The 17,912-nt window shown below is 35.9% G+C and overlaps 1 long non-coding RNA gene across 9 annotated transcripts in view; it reads left to right on the forward strand.

Annotated features, from left to right (window-relative positions):
- LOC124086854 (uncharacterized) overlaps window positions 1-17,912 on the forward strand; it is a 118,861-nt gene that overhangs the window by 75,926 nt on the left and 25,023 nt on the right. For all 9 annotated transcript variants that reach the window (XR_009225939.1, XR_009225938.1, XR_009225941.1 and 6 more), the window contains one exon: window positions 16,523-16,858. This is a non-coding gene — a long non-coding RNA (uncharacterized LOC124086854). The remainder of the gene's footprint in view (window positions 1-16,522; window positions 16,859-17,912) is intronic.

Genomic DNA, 17,912 nt, shown 5'->3' on the forward strand with positions numbered 1-17,912 from the left:
CCTAACATGGATGGGACCCGGGTTCGATCCTCAGCACCACATAAAAATAAAGGCATTGTGTTGTGTCCATCTATGCCAAAAAATAATAAAAAAACCCCTAACATTGATTTTACATGAGTTGGTACTTGAGGATATGTAATACAATGTAAATACAAATAAAATGCTTTATCTAAACAGCTTGGTTATAATTTTTATTCAATGATATATTGCTAGATCCAATTTACTAATATTTTGTTGAGGACTCCTGGTGTTTCTCTTGTGATTTTTTAAATTTCTTTGTATTTTTTCTCTACTTTCTAAATTTTGAAATTTTCTATGTTTTTATTATTGCTATTGGGAATTTGGTTTCCTAGAGCTCTTTTTTCCCCCCTGAATGTTCCTTTTAAAAAGCATCTTGTTGGGAGACTAAGGAAGGAGAATCACAAGTTCAATGCCAGTCTAAGCAACTTACCAAGGCTCTAAGCAACCTAGTGAGACCCTGTCTCAAAATAAAATAAAAAGGGCTGGGGATGTGGCTCAGTGGTTAAGCACCCCTGGGTTTAATCCCTGGTACCAAAAATAAAAAAAAAATGCATCTTGTGGCTGGGATTGTAACTCAGTGGGAGAACATTTGTCTAGCATGCATGAGGCCGTGGGTATTATGACCAACACACAAACACACACACACACAAACACACACACACACACACACCACACCTCCACACACCATCTTGTCAGTGTTCCATGTGTGCTGTATCATATTTCTCTTAATAGATTAATAATATGTATATTTTTTTCAGTGGATAGTGTCTTTTCCTTCAAGTTGACTTTGCTTTTTGTTTTGGTCTCTGTCTTCCATACTTTCCTCAAAGGTCTTGGAATCATTGGTTATATGTATTCATATGATTAAAGTGTGGCTATAAAATATTGAATGAATACTATGAACATGTAAGAAGGCTTAGAGACTTGGAGCTTCACTATGGGTTGATTTGAGTGCATTGTTTTTTGGAGGCCCATTATGTCAATACCTTTAAGCCTTTGGTAAGATCATTTTTCCCAGAGAAGTGTCTTCCCATCTCCTGTCTGGAGAGTTAATGTCTCAGGGGTGTGTGGGGGATAAGAAGCCAAGTGTCTTGACATGAAATATTTAGTATACATATGACCACTTAAATTTCTCTGTTTTGGGCACATTACCCAAAGCTTTAGCTACACCTGGTATCCTTCAACCCAGATAATAAGTCTTTGGACATCTGTAGTTTAGATGGAAGGAGGTGATAGAGAGATTTATTTTCAAAACAGTTTCACAAAATTATTTTCTGTTAGTCACTGCCTGTCGTTTCCCTTTACTCATAAAATACCTGTTGCTTCCAGTTTCTGAGCCTTTTGTGGATTCTGGAGTGTAAATTGAGTTGCTTCTCAGCTTTCCCTACTGCCTGGGTAGTTTCCGGCTTCCTTTTTTCTTTCTTTCTTGTTTTTTTCTGTTACCTACTCTTATGTTCTCCCTGTCTGTGTGGATTCAAAAAAGAAATGCTTTTTATAGTTTTACTGGGGTTTCAGAAGAGAGTAAGATTAGAGGTATTTGTATTCAGGTTGGCATTTCAATCTGGAATTTTCTATTTAACTGTTGATTTTATTCCTACCTGTAATAATAATAACTTGTTGTGGAAGAATATTTGAAGATGTAGAAAACTATAAACTAAGCATATACAATCCTATTTTTTTGAAAGAGGTCCTGCTGACTTTCTGGAGTGTTTCAAAGTTTTGTTTTCTATGCATGTAAATTGTGATCACATAATATATACCATTTTGTTCCAGTTTTATTCATTCAACAGTGTGTTGTTAAATACTAAGTCTCAACATTTTAGGCAATCACTGGAAATTCTCCATCATTTTTTTTTTTGTGGTGCTGAGAATTGAATCCAGGGCCTTATGCATGTGAGGCAAGCCCTGTACCAACTGAGCTATATCCCCAGCCCCCCGCCATCATTTTTAACAACTATAAAATGTTCTATTCCATGAATAACAATAATAGCTCACTTGTATATAGTGCTTTCTATATATCATAAATTATTATAAATGCTTCACAAATATTAACTCATCCAGTCTTTCCATTAACATTACAAAGAAGATATTTTATTCTCCAATTTTATAGATGAGGGAAAAAGGCAGAAAGTAATATAGGTGACTTTCCCCAAATTACTCAGATGATAAGTGGAAGAGTCAGAATTCAAATCCAAGCAATTTGACTCTAGGGTCTATGTTTTTAATCACTATACTAAGTAATATCATTATACCCATGTAATCATTTAATTTAATTTTTATGTATTGTTAGATAGTTTAGATTGTTTCTATTGTGTGTTGCATATGAATTATGCTTCAATAATATCTTTATGTGTTAAGTTTTGAATACTTCAATTTATTTCCTTAAACTAGATCCTTTGAACTACTACTTGTTTTAATTCTTCTCTGTTCTTTTATGTTCCTGTTCCATTTCTCCTCCCTTCCCAAGAATCTCTCTTCATCATTTTTGACCCATTCTCCTAAATACTATCTGTTTGGGTTCTTCTTCTAGAAGGTGTTCCATTTTTTTTGTAGTGCTTGGGATAGAACTCAGAGCCTTATTTATAGTAAGAAAGCAAAGCACTTTACCACTCAGCTATACCTCTATCCCTGAAAAGCATAAAGTTGACAAATGATATTTTTTTGCCAAATTCATTGTCTCAGTTCTTACTCTTGTTGTTTGGTCTGCAATGTTTGGTAGACAATTAACTATACTTATACTTTGGAAATGTACTTTTCTCTCACTATTCCTTTTACTGTATTCTTCTAGTTCTTCTACCTCTTGTTTCCTTCTCTTTTTCTTTCATCCTTCTGTCCACTGAATGTGAAACTTCCTCTTTGTTACATTCTCACCTCTTAGTTCTTCTCTCTCCTCCCTCTCTCCCTCCCCTTCTATTTCCTCCTCTTCTCCCTCTTCCTATTCCCTTTCTTTTTTTGCATATTCATTCCTAAAATGATGACATCCACTTACATTCAATGTAACTATTAATAAGGCAGAATTTATTGCTGTTAATTTTTTGTTTTCTTTCTATACATTTTATATCTTTTCAGTTCCTCCATTTCTCCATTGCTGCCTTCTTTTCTGTTAAATAGATATTTTCTAGTTTACCATGTTTATTCCCTTGTCATTTCTTGTACTATTTGTGAGCTGTTTTTTTATGGTTGCTTTGGATTACAATCAATGTCTTAATAACAGTTTAGTTCAGATTAATACCAACTTAATTTCAAAATTATATAAAAACTTTGTTTTTATACAGCTCCTTTCCCTTTTTTCTCCTTTGTGCTATTATTTTTATATAAATTACACCATTATATTTTGTATGTCCATTAACACAGATTTATAATTGTTGTATTGTGAAGTTGACTTTTAACTTATCTTTTTCTTTCATCCTTCTGACCACCAAATATGAACCTTCCTCATAGTTATATTCTCACCTCTTCTAGGAAAAAAAGAAAAAAAAGAATTTCAAACAAATAATACTTATTAATCATGGGAAGTTGGGCAGTTATTTTACCTCTCTAAGCTTAGGTTTCCTTATCAGCAATATGAACATCTTGGCATTATTTATCTCATATAAATTGCTATTAGGATTAAGTGGGATAATGAATGTGAAGTTTTTGAGATAGTGCCTAGCACAGAATAAGTGCTCAATAAATGGTAGCTGTGGTCATTAGCTACTATTTTCTTTTATTGTGGTGCCTTTGCTTATGCTGTTCCATCTATTTGTAATCCCCTCTTTCCAATTTCCCTATACCAAATTTCTAGTTATTCTATAATTCCTGGTTCAGGTAGTTCTAGTTCTAGTTCTCTTCCATGCAAGCAACTTGTAAGTGTCCATTACCATTACTACAATATTTGCCACAGTGTTCCTTAGATTGCAAATATCTGTGACATGTCTTATCTCACATTTTATGTTTAAAAACTAATGAGAATGAGTACTAAGCTTATTCATTTTTGTACCTTTCATAGTTTTTAACTCAGTGCCTTATACATTGAGTAAGAGATCAGCAGTAAATGCTAACTGTGTGACTGAACAAATAATCGAAAAAGGAAAGACAAATTCAGTTTCCTGAGTTCTATTAGTAGAACTGAATGTGATTTTAAAGCCATAAATCAGATGTGGTTTGTAGGCTTTCTTACTCAGATAGGAGAATCATACAGTACTGGGATTCTTATCTCTCAAAATGCTCAAAAGAGAATTTCAGTGCCTCACGGTATGGAAATGGATTTGAATTTAGATGGAGAAGTGATAAGATTAGTGAACATGTATGTTCCCTAAAATAATTTGTAGATAGTACAGTGATTAAACAATGTACTTTTCCTTATATGACCCCAAAAATGGTGGATAGGGAAGGCACAAGGCAGCGTAGTTTGATGGGCATGGACCCAGGTGTTAAAAATGGAAGAAGAAAGTTTGAATTCCAGTACTCAGTAATAGGTTAATGACTTTGGGTAGGTCCTATAACCTTTCTGATTGTCCATTTCCTAACTATAATACCCATGTCACAGAGTCATTTAGAGAAGTAAATGAACTAATGGATTGTGAAATTGTTTTGTGAACTATAAAGCAGGTTTGGTCACTCTTTTCTCCTGGGTTCTTATTGCTCTGTTTGTCATTCTGCTTAGAATTTCCGATGTTAAATTGTAATTTATTTGTTTATGTCTGGCTCCCACTAGACTGAGCTTTTTCAGAGCAAAGATTTTTGTTTTATTTATCTTTGAACATCAGAGCCTAACACATTGGTACTCAATAAATGTTTGATGAATGCGTGAATAAATGTTTCGAGTAGAAGATGAACTCAGGTGACCTCCTAGGAGTTCTTCTAGTTTTGATGCTTAAGATTCCATGAAAAGGTCTAGAAACAATTAGAGATTGACACAGGAAGAAATATTTAGACTGTAAAAACATGCTGTTGAAGGACAGTTACAGATTTGTTAAGCACATATTAACATTCTAGTGTGTACTTCCAAAAAGGAAATTGTTGAGATGGGTTAATTGAGTTTATATATAAGAAGGGAGGTTATGATTTGTCAAGTGAAAAGTAATTTTTCTGGCCAAGAAATGATAACAGCTGAAATGAATCTCTCAAAAGTAGGAAATTTGGCAGAGGAATATTGTGGCTAAACAAATTCATTAGAGCAGAAAGGTATTAAAAACATTTTGAGAAGTGTGGTTAAATCATGGAAAACCAGGCACCCTTAGTAAGATGCCAGAAACTTATGAGACATAAGGTGGAGGTTTTGTTGTTATATGAAAGGATTTGAAGCTACATCTCTGGCAAGAGCAAAATGTGAGCCTTTAAATGGGAAAATAGATTATAGCTGTTGAAGAAAGGTGTTAATAGAAGAGATCGTAAACACAAGGGGGAAAGGTGAAATACATATAGTACAATGAAAGAACAAATGACTGAAGTTGATTTAGAGGAGATCAGATTACTTCTTTTTAAAATTTTTAAATTCTAATTTGTTATATATGATAGCAGAATGCATTCCAGTTCATATTACACATATAGAGCACAATTTTTCATATCTCTGATTGGATAGGTGTACTATCTCTTTGATGTTTTTGTATTTGATTTGCCAGAATTTTATTGAGAATTTTTGCATCTATGTTCAGTAGAGATATTGGTCTAAAGTTTTATTTCTTTGATGTGTCTTTGCCTGGTTTTGGAATCAGGATGATATTGGTCTCATAGAATGAGTTTGGAAATGCTCCCTCTTTTTCTATTTCCTGAAATAAATTGAAGAATATTGGTATTAGTTCTTTAAAGGTCTTTCAGAACTCAGCTGTGTATCCATCCGGTTGCAGAATTCAGCTGCGTATCCATCCAGTCCTGGGCTTTTCTTGGTTGGTAGGCTTCTGATTTCAGTGCTTGAAATTGGTCTGTTTAAATTGTGTATATCATCCTGATTCAATATGGGCAAATCCTATGACTCCAGAAATTTGTCAATGCCTTTGATATTTTCTATTTTATTGGAATAGAAGTTTTCAAAATAAGGGGCTGGGGTTGTAGCTCAGTGGTAGAACTGTTGCCTCGCATGCATGAGGCACTGGGTTTGATCCTCAACACCACATAAAAATAAATAAATAAAATAAAGACATTGTGTCCATCTACAAATAAAAATATATTTTAAAAAAGAAGTTTTCAAAATAATTTATTTTTTTCATTTCTTTTTTATTCTATTAGTTATATATGATAGCAGAATGCATTACAGTTCATATTACACATATAGAGCACAATTTTTCAAATCTCTGGTTGTATACAAAGTATATTCACACCATTCGTGTCTTCATATTTGCACTTAGGGTAATGATGTCCATGTCATTCCACTATCTTTCCTAACCCCATGCCCCTCCCTTCAGCTCCCACCCTTTTGCTCTATCTAGAGTTTGTCTAATCCTCCCTTACCCCACCACCCAAACTCACTATGAATCAGACTTCTTAAATCAGAGAAAACATTGGCATTTGGTTTTGGGGGATTGGCTAACTTCACTTAGCATTATATTCTCCAACTCCATTCATTTACCTGCAAATGTCAGGATTTTGTTCTCATTTATTTCTGAGTAATATTCCATATATATATATATATATATATATATATATATATATATATATATATATATCACATTTCCTTTATCCATTCATCTACTGAAGGGAATCTAGGTTGGTTCCACAGTTTAGCTATTGTGAATTGTGCTACAATAAACAATGATGTGGCTGTGTCCCTGTAGATGCTGTTTTTAAGTCCTTTTAGATAGACTGAGGAGTGAGATAGCTGCCTCAAATGGTGGTGCTATTCCCAGTTTTCCAAGGAATCTCCATACTGCTTTCCATATTGGCTGCACCAATTTGCAGTCCCACCAGCAATGTATGATTGTGCCTTTTCCCCCACATCCTCACCAATACTTATTGTTGTTTGTATTCTTAATAGCTGCCATTCTGACTGGAGTGAGATGAAATCTTAGAGTGGTTTTGATTTGCATTTCTGTAATTGTTAGAGATGTCGAACATTTTTTCATATATTTCATATATTTGTTGATTGATTATATATCCTCTTCTGAGAAGTGTCTGTTCAGTTCCTTGGCCCATTTATTGATTTTTTTTTTTGGTGTTTAAGTTTTTGTGATCTTTATATACCTAGAGATTGGTGCTCTATCTGATGTGCAAGTGGTAAAAACTTGCTCCCAAGCTGTAGGTTCTCTGTTCACACACTGATTGTTTCTTTTGCTGAGAAGAAGCTTTTTAGTTTGAATACATCCCATTTACTGATTCTTGATCTTAATTCTTGCACTATAGGAGTCGTATTAAGGAAGTAGGGGCCTAATCTGATATGATGAAGATTTGGGTCTACTTTTTCTTTAATAGACATAGTGTCTCTGGTTTAATTCCTCGATCCTTGATCCACTTTGAGTTGAGTTTTGTGAATGGTGAGAGATAGGGGTTTAATTTCACTTTGTTGCATAGGGATTTCCAGTTTTCCCAGTACCATTTATTGAAGAGGCCATCTTTTCTCCAATGTAAGTTTTGGGCACCTTTGTCTAATATAAGATAATTTTAATTATGTGTGTTTGTCTCTGTGTCCTCTATTCTGTACCATTGGTCTACCAGTTTATTTTGGTGCCAATATCATGCTGTTTTTGTTACTATTGCTCTGTAGTATAATTTAAGGTCTGGTTCCTGCTTAGAATTGCTTTGGCTATTCTGGGTCTCTTATTTTTCCAGATGAATTTCATGACTACTTTTTCTATTTCTACAAGGAATGTCATTGGGATTTTGATTGAAATTGCAATAAATCTTTATAATGCTTTTGGTAGTATGGTCATTTTGACAATATTAATTCTGCCTATTCAAGAGCAAGGGAGATCTTTCCATCTTCTAAAGTCTTCTTTAATTTCTTTCTTTAGCATTCTATAGTTTTCATTGCAGAGGTCTTTCACCTCTTTTGTTAGGTTGATTTCCAAATATTTTATTTTTTGAGGCTATTATAAGTGGGGTAGTTTTCCTTGTTTCCCTTTTAGAGGATTTGTCACTGATATACAGAAATGCCTTTGATTTATGGGTGTTGATTTTATATCCTGCTACTTTGCTGAATTCATTTACTAGTTCTAGAAGTTTTCTGGTGGAATTTTTTGGGTCTTCTAAGTATAGAATCGCATCTTCAGCAAATAGTGCTAACTCGAGTTCTTTTTGTATCTGTATCCCTTTAATTTCTTTCATCTGTCTAATTGCTCTGGCTAGTGTTTCAAGAACTATGTTAAATAGAAGTGGTGAGAGAGGGCATCCCTGTCTTGTTCCAGTTTTTAGAGAGAATACTTTCAATTTTTCTCCATTTAGAGTGATGTTGGCCTGGGGCTTAGTGTAGATAGCCTTTACAATGTTGAGATGTTCCTGTTATCCCTTGTTTTTCTAGTGTTTTGAACATAAAGGGGTGCTGTATTTTGTTGAATGCTTTTTCATCATCTATTGAGATGATCATATGGTTCTTATCTTTAAGTATATTGACATGATGAATTACATTTTTTGATTTCCGGATGTTGAACTAACCTTGCATCCCTGGGGTGAACCCCACTTGATCATGGTGCACTATCTTTTTTATATGTTTTTGTATTCAATTTGCCAGAATTTTATTAAGGATTTTTGCATTTATGTTCATTAGGGATATTGGTCTGAAGTTTTCTTTCTTTCTTTCTTTCTTTCTTTCTTTCTTTCTTTCTTTCTTTCTTTCTTTCTTTCTTTCTTTCTTTCTGTGTCTTTGTCTGGTTTTGGATTCAGGGTGATATTGGCCTCATAGAATGAGTTTGGAAATGTTCCCTGTTTTTTATTTCATGAAATAATTTGAGGAGTATTGGCATTAGTTCTTTGAAGGTCTTGTAGAACTCAGCTGTGTATCCATCTGGGCCTGGGCTTTTCTTGTTTGACAGGCTTCTGATGGTGTCTTCTATTTCATTACTTGAAATTGACTTGTTTAAATTGTATATATCACCCTGATTCTATTTGGACAAATCATATGATCCTAGAAATTTGTCAATGCCTTCAATATTTTCTCCTTTTTTTTAAGAGAGAGAGCCAGATAGAGAGAGAGAATTTTTTAATATTTATTTTTTAGTTTTCGGTGGACACAACATCTTTGTTTGTATGTGGTGCTGAGGATCGAACCCGGGCCGCGCATGCCAGGCGAGCACGTTACTGCTTGAGCCACATCCCCAGCCCAATGCCTTCAATATTTTCAAAATAATTTCTAATTATCTTCTGTGTTTCTGTAATGTGTGTTCTGGTATTTCATTTTTCATCATCTATGTTAGTATTTTGATATTTTTCTCTCCTTCTCTTTGTTAGCATGGCTAAGGGTTTGTCAATTTCATTTATATTTTAAAAGAACCAACTTTTTGTTTTGTCAATTTTTTCAATTGTTTCTTTTGTTCCAATTTCATTGATTTCAGCTCTAATTTTTTTAAAAAATATTTATTCACAATACCTTTATTTCACTCATTTATTTTTTATGTGGTGCTGAGGATCAAACCCAGGGTCCCACGCATGTGAGACCAGCGCTCTACTGCTGAGCCAGAACCCCAGCCCCCTTCAGCTCTAATTTTAATTACTTCCTGTCTTCTACTGCTTTTGGTATTGATTTGTTTTTTTTAAAGAATTTTTAATATTTATTTTTTAGTTTTCGACGGACACTACATCTTTGTTTGTATGTGGTGCTGAGGATCGAACCCGGGCCGCATGCATGCCAGGAGAGCGTGCTACCGCTTGAGCCACATCCCCAGCCCAATATATTTTTTTTAATGTGGTGCTGAGAATCGAACCCAGTGCCTCACGCATGCCAGGCGAACATGCTACCACTTGAGCCACATCCCCAGCCCCTGATTTGTTCTTCTTTTTCTAGGGATGTAATGTTTTTTGAGATGTAATGTTAAGTCATTTATTTGTTGACTTTTTCTTCTTTTAAGGAACAAACTCCATGCAATGAACTTTCCTCTTAGTACTGCCTTCATAGTGTCCCAGAGATTTCAATACATTGTATCTGTGTTCTCATTCACCTGTAATAATTTTTAAATTTCCTCATTGATGTCTTTTGCAACCCATTGTTCATTCAGTAGCATATTTTTTTAGTCTCCAGGTGTTGGAGTAGATTTTATTTTTATTTTATCATTGATTTCTAATTTCATTCCATTATGATCTGATAGAATGCAGGGTAGTATCTCTACTTTTTTATATTTGCTAAGAGTTGCTTTGTGGCATAATATAATGGACTATTTTAGAGAAGGATCCATGTGCTGAAGAAAGTGTATTTATTCATTGAAGGATGAAATATTCTATATGTGTCAGTTAAGTCTAAGTTATTGATTGTACTATTGAGATCTATAGTTCCTTTGTTCAGCTTTTGTTTGGATGATGAAAGAGGTGTGTTAAAGTCACCCAGAATTATTGTGTTGTGGTGTATTTGACTCTTGAACTTGAGAAGAGTTTGTTTGATGAACGTAGATGCTCCATTGTTTGGGGCATATAAATTTATTATTGTTCTGTCTTGTTGGTGAATGTTTCCCTTAAGCAGTATGAGATGTCCTTCTTTATCCCTTTTGATTAACTTTGGCTTGAAGTCTACCTTATTTGATATGAGGATAGAAACCCTGCTTGCTTCTGCAGTTCATGTGAGTGGTTTGATTTTTTCCAATCTTTCTTCAGTCTGTGGATGTCTTTTCCTATAAGATAAGTCTCTTGGAGACAGCATATTGTTGGGTCTTTTTTTAAAAAAATATAATCTGCCAGTGTATGTCTTTTGATTGGTGAGTTTAGGCCATGAACATTCAGGGTTATTATTGAGACATGATTTGTATTCCCATCCATTTTTGGTATTTAACTTGAGTTGGTTTCTCTGTTGATTAGTTTTTCCTTTAGTGTAATACCTCCCTTTGCTCATTTTCATTGTTGTTTTTCATTTCCTCTTCATGGAATATTTTGTCAAGGATGTTCTGTGGTGCAGGCTTTCATGTTGTAAATTCTTTTAACTTTTGTTTATCATGGAAGGGTTTTATTTCATCATCAAATCTACAGCTTAATTTTGATGGATATGAGATTCTTGGTTGGCATCCATTTTCTTTCAGAACTTGATATATGTTGGTCCAGGATCTTCTAGCTTTCAGAGTCTGGGTTGAAAAATCTACACATAATCTAATTGGTTTCCCCCTATATGTAATCTGATTCCTTTCTCTCATGGATTTTAACATTCTCTCCTTATTCTGTATGTTAGGAATTTTCATTATAATGTGCCTTGATATGGATCTGTTGTGATTTTGTACATTTCACCATCCTCTAAGCCTCTTGAATTTGGTTTTCCAATTCATTCTTCATGTTTGGAAAATTTTCTGATATTATTTCATTGAATAGATTGCTCATTCCTTTGGTTTGGAACTTTATTCTTTCCTCTGTCCCAATAACTCTTAAATTTGGTCTTTTTATGCCATCCCATATTTCTTGAATGTTCTGCTCATAGTTTCTTACCATTTTCACTGTGTGGTCTACATCCTTTTGAAGATTACATATTTTATCTTCATTGTCTGAGGTCCTGTCTTCCAAGTGGTCAAATCTGTTGGTAATGCTTTCAACTGAGCATTTAATTTGGTTTATTGTTTCTTTTATTTCAAGTATTTCTGTTTTTTTTTTTCAGTACGTCTATCTCCGTATTGAAGTAATCTTTTGCTTCCTGTATTTTTTTTTATATAGCTCTTTGTCAAAATGATCTTTTGCTGCCTGTATTTTGTATTTGCTCTCTTATATCATCCTTTAATTTTCAGAACATTTTAATCATGTACATCCTGAACTCCTTCTCTGTCATTTCTTCTGTGTGCTGGCCATGGATTCTAATAATGTGGTATCTTGATTAGTTTGGGGCACTTTCTTCCCTTATCTTTTCATATTGCTTGTGTGTCTTCCCCTCTGGCTGTGTGGATCCAAGGTGTTACCATTTTTACCCTATAGGCTTATAGTGCCCCTGTAGGGATCCAATATTTCTCCTTTGAGGTGAAGGACAGTGTTAACAGATCCCAATATAAACAATATACACTCTAAAAACAAATGTTTGCTATTAAGACGTTTACAGTTTGATCACAATGTACACAAATGGTGAATTCAATTATTATGTACAATATACTCAGTAGGTTTGTAAAAAGGTTTACAATTTCTGATGGTGGACAGAGAACCAGGGGTGAGGAGTAGGATGATATGCTGAGGAGCTAGGAGGTGAGGATATAGAGTTATTATATCTTGGGAAGTGTGAAAGAGAAATGTAAAGAGGAAGATTAGTAGCAGGAAAAGGGAGAGGATGTAATTTTGGGTAGACAAGTACGTGGGAAGTCAGTAGATTACATAAAACAAACACACATAAAAAGAAACATAAAAAAGTTAAAATAGTAGAAATTGATAGAAAAAAAGATAAAAAATAAAAAAGAATATACAACATACCTATAATATACTATTCAGATGTCCTATTTATATAAATATACTATTTATCCAGTCCTCAAAATCCTAATTCATGCAAAGTACTTGGTTCCACATATGCTGGGGATGTGAGGGCAGGAGAAGAGCAAGGGAAAGGGAAAAAAATCTTGAAGGAAGAAACAGGGTTTGTTTTGGTTGGAGATCAGTATCTTTCCTGCTTCCCTTCCAATAGGTGGGGTTGTCTGTTGTTAGCTTGTATCTCCGCCCTCAGGATGGTGAAGGTAACCAGGGTGTCACTGTGCCAGGGTAGTGGCTGCTGGGGAGAGAGGGGAGTTAGAAACTGGGTACCTGGCCAGACAGAGTTCCAAACTGGGAGTTGCCTCCACTGAAGATGGTGATGAAGGTGACCCAAGATGGAGGTGCCTGCTTTCGGTAATGGGGTGTCGGGTCGGGTGGGGGAGCCGGGTGATCTGTTGGACGATGAATTCAGAGATGAGCTCTGTGGAGTGCAGTGTGTGGCTGTGGCTGACTTCAGAGCCTGTGTGAGGTTCCCAGGTGCAGGCAAGCTATGGCACACAGGGCACTATCTCCACTGCTACAGAGTCCCAAGACGGCAGCAACCAGGGGTGCCCCACATTGGTAGATGGGGGTCCACATGGGAGTGGTGGCCGGAGTTCCTGTGCATGGGAAGCTGCTGGGTGCCCTGCGTGGGAGCTGCGTTGGTAATTTCTGCATGAGTGGGTGGCCGAAAGTTCTGCTAAGGTGCACATGGTCCCGCTCGGGTACCTGGTCATCCTGCACGAGCAAGTAGTTGGGAGACCTACTCTGACGCTGAGGCCTAGAGCCCTGGACTGGCACAGTGACCTATGGTGACCATGATTCCTGTGCAGGAGCAGGAATATCACTCACAGAGAAGCAGTATTGTCACTACTTGAGTCCCAGTTCACAGAGCAACACAGAACGCTGCCTCCCTGTGGCCTGCCATCTTGGATCTCAAGATCAGAGGATTCTAATGAGAGAACAGAAAGCATCCAAAATAACGTTTCTAAATAAGAATTTGAGAAAAGATGGCATACACAAAAGTATCATTAGAATCCTAAGACTTGGAATGAACCTTCAGAGAACATAATAACTAAAGAGCTGAATCAGACATTCCCTAAACAGTAGATCTCAAAGCTTAACCTTAATATTAACAGAATGACTGCTAATACATTCCTTCTCTCTGGGGACTGACAAAATGTCCAGGAACCATAGATATGATTTGTGGGATGGGTTCAGGAATAGTTGTCTCACCATGAAGGTGGAATGAAAAAGTCAGACACCCCTGAGTTAGATCCACAGCTCTACCTTTTATCCATTGTCTGACCTTGAGCAAAGTACTTAATATCCCTAAAAGACATTAATAAAGAACTCTTTCTCTTCCCATCCTGTTTTCCATTTCTGTGTTGTTTTTTCATGCTGCTTTCTAAGACATTTTATCAGCACTGTCTCCCAACCCTTTTATTGAGGTTTTAATTCCTCTTGTCATAGTTTTAATTCCCAAGAGCTCTTTTATTTTCTCAATAGTCCTTAAAATTTCCTCTTCTTGTTTTATGGTTGCAATATCTCCTCTAATCTCTCCGAGGATGTCAATGATAGATGTTCCTTTTTAAAGTTTTCTTCTGAGCTTCAGGGATCTTCCCCAAGAGAATAGACCTGCAGTCTTCTGCTGGGGTCGGGAAAGTGGAATTATTAGACTTTGCAGAGTGGAGGAGGAAATTTGCAGGTCTGTTCACTTTTTGGACTGACTTACAGTCAGTTCTCTTGGTTTATGCCTACTTACAGATGAACCTGGCACTGCAAGTTCCTGAACCTTTTTGGAGTTCTCTGGTGTAAATTCATTTGCCTCTTGGCTTTCCTTATTGATGACTTGGGATGCAGCTTTCTCAGTTGTACTAACTCAGTTACTATTTGTCCAACTGCTATCTAGTTCCTAAAATGTGTCACTAATACTGTCTTCTGTCCTGAATCTTCTTACCTTGTGTTTTGATGCCTTTATAGAATTCCTTTACTATATATGTATTTTTGTTGTTGTTGTTTTTGGTACTGGGGATTGAATCCAGGGGCATTTAACCACTGAGCCACATCCCCCAGCCGTTTTTATTTTTTATTTTTGAGACAGGGTCTTGCTAAATTGTTGAGGCTGATCTCAAACTTGCAATCCTCCTGCCTTAGCCTCCCAAGTCACTGGTATTATAGGCATGTACAACTGTGTTCTGCTCCTTTACTATAATTTTTATCAGGGCTTTGAGGAGGGATCAAAGCTAAATGTGTGGGTTCAATATGCTACCTTTAACCAAAAGCATCTTAATTTTTTATGTCTTTATATCCATTCATCACTTTGCATTTCAACTATCTCCAAATGAGACACTCTTACCACTTTATTTCTGGAATTTTTTCTTCTCTCATCTTGTTCCCTAGGTTTGCACTACACAATGCTGTAGATTCATTTTCCTGAAAAATTGTCCTATGTACAGCTTTGATAGTAAATTATTTCTTCAGTTGCTTTTTTATTTTTGGATGCCAGGGATTGGACTCAGTAGCACTTAACCACTGAGGCACATCTGCAGCCCTATTTTGTATTTTATTTAGAGACAGGGTCTCACTGAGTTGCTTAGGGCCTCGCTGAGTTGCTGGGGCTAGTGTTGAACTCGTGATCCTCCTGCCTTCAACTCCCAAGCCTCTGGGATTACCTGCATGCACCATTGCACCTGGCCTTCGGTTGCTTCTTGATGCTTATAGCATAGAGTCTACATTCCTTAACCTGACATTGCAAGCCTTCCACAATTTAGCCTCCCATCTTTTTTCAACTTTATTTTGGTTACCAGGTTTTAAACTCAGAGATGCCTAACCATTGAGCTACATCCCTAGCCCTTTTGATTTTTTTTTTAAATTTATTTTTATTTAGAGACAGGATCTCACTAAGTTGCTGAGGCTGGCTTCAAACTTATGATCCTCCTGCCTCAGCCTCCTGAGCCACTGGGATTACAGGCATGTGCCACCACACCCAGCTCAATCTTCTTGTTAAGGCATTCTTTTAAAACACTCATCTCCATACCCCCTGTAGCTGGGCTTGCCTGGTGATACCAAGTAGATATAACAGTTTATTTGTTGATTTTGAGTGAATAACTTCAAACTCCTTAAGTGAATACCACTCTGACCAAAGGCCCCTTAAAACACAGTTCAGTCCAGGATTCAAAATCTACATTTTATATATACTATTTTTGATTGTGTATACTATTGCTTCAGTCAGTTTTTTTTTTGCCACTGTGACTAAAAGATCTGACCCGAACAATTTTAGGGAAAAAAAGTTATTTGAGAGCTCACAGTTTCAGAGTTCTTAGTCCATAGAAGGCTGGCTGTATTCCATGGGGCTCAAAGTGAGGCTGAGCATTGTGGTGGGAGAGTGTGGTGGAGGGAAAAAGCTCACATGATGATCAGAAAGCAGAGAGGGAGACAGAGAGAGTCTACTCCTAGATACAAAATATATACCCCAAAGCTACGCCCCCTAATGAGCCACATCCTCCAGTCATAGCCCACCTGCCTTTAGCCACCACTCAGCTAATCCAATCAGGGATTAACTCACTGATTAGTTTAAGGCTCTCACAACCCAATCATTTCTCCTCTAAACCTTGCATTGTCTTACATGTGAGCTTTTAGGGGACACCATATCTAAACAATAACAACCATATTGTATAATAGTTGTTTCCATGGTGTGTATTACTTGACACCTTATTTATTTTCTACTAGGCTCTGAAGGTGCAAAGATGAGTAGGATGTGTAAATTATAAATAATAAATTGCTATCATATGGTGCCAAGTTTAAGCTTCAGCTCAATGGCTGTTTTACATGTTGTGATTTAATATTCTTGTAGGGTTTAACCTTATAATTCATTATATCCTTCCCACAAAAAGAATGTTCTGACTTTCATATCAAATATGTTTATATCATTTTCCTGTCGTAAGTATATTGTTTTCTAATGATATTTTCTCTCCATCAGAATTGTCTTTGCTGACCTCTTCATTATGAATCTAATTCTTTGGGTGGAAGAATCATTAGCTGCCATCTCCTTTGATACTCTGATAAGTATCTTTGCAATATGATTTGGGATTTTAGTATCACAGACATTTTTGGTGCATACTTTGATTTTTTTGTGGGGGGAGTTCCTGGGTATTGAACCTAGGGGTGCTTAACCACTGAGCCACATTCCTAGCCTTTTTATATTTTATTTAGAGACAAGGTCTTGCTGCATTGCTTAGGGCCTCACTAAGTTGCTGAGGCTGGCTTTGATCTCATAATCCTCCTGACTCAGCCTCCTGAGCTGCTGGGATTACAGGTGTGTGCCACTGTGCCTAGCTTGGTGCATGCTTTGAAGGCTTGGAAAATATAAACTTTTAAAATTCTGCTTTTGACCACTGAATAATGCTTAAAACAATTTTACTGCTTCTGTACTATACATGATATAGAAAATGTACCATTGGAAAACTACAGAGAACAACCATTTTAGAATTAAAGATACAAAAATATTAAATCAAACACAGTAACATTTTCAAAGACACTGTTGAATATATTTCTCATATTAAAGATTATTTGCATTTCCTTTTATCTTTGGTGGAAAAAAAAAGGACATGTTGTAGCAAGTCCGACGCCAACCAACTTAGAAAAGTAATGAAGTTTTATAGTGGGAGAAGAAGATATAGTCAGATAAATGGGGCTATTCAGTTTACAGATTTGAAGTTAGTTTATTATACATGTAGGAAAAAGGAACAGGATACCAAAAAGACTAAATGAGGTCACACTTCAAGTAGAGTATATAAAGATCTAGCATGCAATTACAGTGGAGAAGTCAGAAAATACAAACAGGAATGTGGAATTTCACAAAGAACAGAAGAAAATATTGAAAGCTATTGAAAACTACTAAAGAGATAAATCCTTAGGCAAATACTAAGAGAACATTTTAACATTATAAATTATTTCATGTTGGAATAGTTACTAGTTAGTCTTGTTCAGTCTCTCCCTTGAATTTATAAACAAGGATAAACATCTTTATTGATTGTCAAGCTGTGTGCCATCTAGTATGGTGGCTACTGGCTCTATGAACTTATTGAGCACCTTAAATATGGTTAGTCCTCATTGAGATGTGCTGTAAATACAAATTATACACTAGTTTTATTTTTTATTTATTTATTTTTATATATTTATTTTTTAGTTATAGGTGGACACAATATCTTTATTTTACTTTATGTGGTGCTGAGGATTGAACTCAGTGTCTCATGCATGGTAGGCACACACTCTACCTCTGAGCCACAACTCCAGTCCCTATACACTAGTTTTAATACTGAGAACAATAAAACAAAAAATGTAAAATATCTTACTGTTTTTTTGTGGTA

This window comes from Marmota monax, unplaced genomic scaffold (assembly GCF_021218885.2).
Source record: "Marmota monax isolate L192 unplaced genomic scaffold, Marmota_monax_Labrador192_F-V1.1 WCK01_AAM20220418_F8-fsc00261, whole genome shotgun sequence".
NCBI lineage: Eukaryota > Metazoa > Chordata > Mammalia > Rodentia > Sciuridae > Marmota > Marmota monax.